Source organism: Oncorhynchus keta, unplaced genomic scaffold, assembly GCF_023373465.1.
Source record: "Oncorhynchus keta strain PuntledgeMale-10-30-2019 unplaced genomic scaffold, Oket_V2 Un_contig_3378_pilon_pilon, whole genome shotgun sequence".
NCBI classification, from domain to species: Eukaryota; Metazoa; Chordata; class Actinopteri; order Salmoniformes; family Salmonidae; genus Oncorhynchus; species Oncorhynchus keta.
Genome location: NW_026287223.1, coordinates 317501 through 322576, shown reverse-complemented (window position 1 = coordinate 322576; position 5076 = coordinate 317501).

The window sequence follows — 5076 nt, the reverse complement described above, 5'->3', positions numbered from 1 at the left end:
GGTGTAAATCAGGGATGGAGACCTGGTGGATAAATCAAGTAAATCAGGATGGAGACCCGGTGTAAATCAGGGATGGAGACCTGGTGTAAATCAGGGATGGAGACCTGGTGTAAATCAGGGATGGAGACCTGGTGTAAATCAGGGATGGAGACCTGGTGTAAATCAGGGATGGAGACCTCAGGGATGGAGACCTGGTGTAAATCAGGGATGGAGACCTGGTGTAAATCAGGGATGGAGACCTGGTGTAAATCAGGGATGGAGACCTGGTGTAAATCAGGGATGGAGACCCGGTGTAAATCAGGGATGGAGACCTGGGATGAGACCTGGTGTAAATTAGGGATGGAGACCTGGTGTAAATCAGGGATGGAGACCCGGTGTAAATCAGGGATGGAGACCCTGGGTGGGATGGAGACCTGGTGGAGACCCGGTAAATTAGGATGGAGACCTGGTGTAAATCAGGGATGGAGACCTGGTGTAAATCAGGGATGGAGACCTGGTGTAAATCAGGGATGGAGACCTGGTGTAAATCAGGGATGGAGACCCGGTGTAAATCAGGGATGGAGACCCGGTGTAAATCAGGGATGGAGACCCAGTGTAAATCAGGATGGAGACCTGGTGTAAATCAGGGATGGAGACCTGGTGTAAATCAGGGATGGAGACCTGGTGTAAATCAGGGATGGAGACCAGGTGTAAATCAGGGATGGAGACCCGTGTAAATCAGGGATGGAGACCTGGTGTAAATCAGGGATGGAGACCCGTGTAAATCAGGGATGGAGACCTGGTGTAAATCAGGGATGGAGACCTGGTGGAGACCCGGTAAATCAGGGATGGAGACCTGGTGTAAATCAGGGATGGAGACCCGGTGTAAATCAGGGATGGAGACCTGGTGTAAATTAGGGATGGAGACCTGGTGTAAATCAGGGATGGAGACCCGGTGTAAATCAGGATGGAGACCTGGTGTAAATCAGGGATGGAGACCTGGTGTAAATCAGGGATGGAGACCTGGTGTAAATCAGGGATGGAGACCCGGTGTAAATCAGGGATGGAGACCCGGTGTAAATCAGGGATGGAGACCCGGTGTAAATCAGGGATGGAGACCCGGTGTAAATCAGGGATGGAGACCCGGTGTAAATCAGGGATGGAGACCCGGTGTAAATCAGGGATGGAGACCTGGTGTAAATCAGGGATGGAGACCTGGTGTAAATCAGGGATGGAGACCCGGTGTAAATCAGGGATGGAGACCTGGTGTAAATCAGGGATGGAGACCTGGTGTAAATCAGGGATGGAGACCCGGTGTAAATCAGGGATGGAGACCTGGTGTAAATCAGGGATGGAGACCTGGTGTAAATCAGGGATGGAGACCTGGTGTAAATCAGGGATGGAGACCTGGTGTAAATCAGGGATGGAGACCTGGTGTAAATCAGGGATGGAGACCCGGTGTAAATCAGGGATGGAGACCCGGTGTAAATCAGGGATGGAGACCTGGTGTAAATCAGGATGGAGACCTAAATTAGGGATGGAGACCTGGTGTAAATCAGGGATGGAGACCTGGTGTAAATCAGGGATGGAGACCCAGTGTAAATCAGGGATGGAGACCCGGTGTAAATCAGGGATGGAGACCTGGTGTAAATCAGGGATGGAGACCCGGTGTAAATCAGGGATGGAGACCTGGTGTAAATCAGGGATGGAGACCTGGTGTAAATCAGGGATGGAGACCCGGTGTAAATCAGGGATGGAGACCCGGTGTAAATCAGGGATGGAGACCCGGTGTAAATCAGGGATGGAGACCCGGTGTAAATCAGGGATGGAGACCTGGTGTAAATCAGGGATGGAGACCTGGTGTAAATCAGGGATGGAGACCTGGTGTAAATCAGGGATGGAGACCTGGTGTAAATCAGGGATGGAGACCTGGTGTAAATCAGGGATGGAGACCCGGTGTAAATCAGGGATGGAGACCTGGTGTAAATCAGGGATGGAGACCCGGTGTAAATCAGGGATGGAGACCTGGTGTAAATCAGGGATGGAGACCCGTGTAAATCAGGGATGGAGACCCGGTGTAAATCAGGGATGGAGACCCGGTGTAAATCAGGGATGGAGACCCGGTGTAAATTAGGGATGGAGACCCGTTGAGACCTGGTGTAAATCAGGGATGGAGACCTGGTGTAAATTAGGGATGGAGACCCGGTGTAAATCAGGGATGGAGACCTGGTGTAAATTAGGGATGGAGACCCGTGGAGACCTGGTGTAAATCAGGGATGGAGACCCGGTGTAAATTAGGGATGGAGACCCGGTGTAAATCAGGGATGGAGACCTGGTGTAAATTAGGGATGGAGACCCGGTGTAAATCAGGGATGGAGACCCGTTGAGACCTGGTGTAAATTAGGGATGGAGACCCGTTGAGACCCGGTGTAAATCAGGGATGGAGACCTGGTGTAAATCAGGGATGGAGACCCGGTGTAAATCAGGGATGGAGACCCGGTGTAAATCAGGGATGGAGACCTGGTGTAAATCAGGGATGGAGACCTGGTGTAAATCAGGGATGGAGACCTGGTGTAAATCAGGGATGGAGACCTGGTGTAAATCAGGGATGGAGACCTGGTGTAAATCAGGGATGGAGACCTGGTGTAAATCAGGGATGGAGACCTGGTGTAAATCAGGGATGGAGACCTGGTGTAAATCAGGGATGGAGACCTGGTGTAAATCAGGGATGGAGACCTGGTGTAAATCAGGGATGGAGACCTGGTGTAAATCAGGGATGGAGACCCGGTGTAAATCAGGGATGGAGACCTGGTGTAAATCAGGGATGGAGACCTGGTGTAAATCAGGGATGGAGACCTGGTGTAAATCAGGGATGGAGACCCGGTGTAAATCAGGGATGGAGACCTGGTGTAAATCAGGGATGGAGACCTGGTGTAAATCAGGGATGGAGACCCGGTGTAAATCAGGGATGGAGACCCGGTGAGACCCGGTGTAAATCAGGGATGGAGACCTGGTGTAAATCAGGGATGGAGACCTGGTGTAAATCAGGGATGGAGACCTGGTGTAAATCAGGGATGGAGACCTGGTGTAAATCAGGGATGGAGACCTGGTGTAAATCAGGGATGGAGACCTGGTGTAAATCAGGGATGGAGACCCGGTGTAAATCAGGGATGGAGACCTGGGGATGGAGACCTGGTGTAAATCAGGGATGGAGACCTGGTGTAAATCAGGGATGGAGACCTGGTGTAAATCAGGGATGGAGACCCGGTGTAAATCAGGGATGGAGACCCGGTGTAAATCAGGGATGGAGACCCGGTGTAAATCAGGGATGGAGACCCGGTGTAAATCAGGGATGGAGACCTGGTGTAAATCAGGGATGGAGACCCGGTGTAAATCAGGGATGGAGACCTGGTGTAAATCAGGGATGGAGACCCGGTGTAAATCAGGGATGGAGACCTGGTGTAAATCAGGGATGGAGACCCGGTGTAAATCAGGGATGGAGACCCGGTGTAAATCAGGGATGGAGACCTGGTGTAAATCAGGGATGGAGACCTGGTGTAAATCAGGGATGGAGACCTGGTGTAAATCAGGGATGGAGACCCGGTGTAAATCAGGGATGGAGACCTGGTGTAAATTAGGGATGGAGACCCGGTGTAAATCAGGGATGGAGACCTGGTGTAAATCAGGGATGGAGACCCGGTGTAAATCAGGGATGGAGACCTGGTGTAAATCAGGGATGGAGACCTGGTGTAAATCAGGGATGGAGACCCGGTGTAAATCAGGGATGGAGACCTGGTGAAATCAGGATGGAGACCTGGTGTAAATCAGGGATGGAGACCTGGTGTAAATCAGGGATGGAGACCCGGTGTAAATCAGGGATGGAGACCTGGTGTAAATCAGGGATGGAGACCTGGTGTAAATCAGGGATGGAGACCTGGTGTAAATCAGGGATGGAGACCTGGTGTAAATCAGGGATGGAGACCTGGTGTAAATCAGGGATGGAGACCTGGTGTAAATCAGGGATGGAGACCCGGTGTAAATCAGGGATGGAGACCTGGTGAAATTAGATGGAGACCTGGTGTAAATCAGGGATGGAGACCCGGTGAGACCCGGTGTAAATCAGGGATGGAGACCTGGTGTAAATCAGGGATGGAGACCCGGTGTAAATCAGGGATGGAGACCCGGTGTAAATCAGGGATGGAGACCTGGTGTAAATCAGGGATGGAGACCTGGTGTAAATCAGGGATGGAGACCTGGTGTAAATCAGGGATGGAGACCTGGTGTAAATCAGGGATGGAGACCTGGTGTAAATCAGGGATGGAGACCTGGTGTAAATCAGGGATGGAGACCTGGTGTAAATCAGGGATGGAGACCTGGTGTAAATCAGGGATGGAGACCTGGTGTAAATCAGGGATGGAGACCTGGTGTAAATCAGGGATGGAGACCTGGTGTAAATCAGGGATGGAGACCCGGTGTAAATCAGGGATGGAGACCTGGTGTAAATCAGGGATGGAGACCCGGTGTAAATCAGGGATGGAGACCTGGTGTAAATCAGGGATGGAGACCTGGTGTAAATCAGGGATGGAGACCTGGTGTAAATCAGGGATGGAGACCTGGTGTAAATCAGGGATGGAGACCCGGTGTAAATCAGGGATGGAGACCCGGTGAGACCAGGTGTAAATCAGGGATGGAGACCCGGTGTAAATCAGGGATGGAGACCCGGTGTAAATCAGGGATGGAGACCTGGTGTAAATCAGGGATGGAGACCTGGTGTAAATCAGGGATGGAGACCCGGTGTAAATCAGGGATGGAGACCTGGTGTAAATCAGGGATGGAGACCTGGTGTAAATCAGGGATGGAGACCCGGTGAGACCCGGTGTAAATCAGGGATGGAGACCCGGTGTAAATCAGGGATGGAGACCCGGTGTAAATCAGGGATGGAGACCCGGTGTAAATCAGGGATGGAGACCCGGTGTAAATCAGGGATGGAGACCTGGTGTAAATCAGGGATGGAGACCCGGTGTAAATTAGGGATGGAGACCCGGTGAGACCAGGTGTAAATCAGGGATGGAGACCCGGTGTAAATCAGGGATGGAG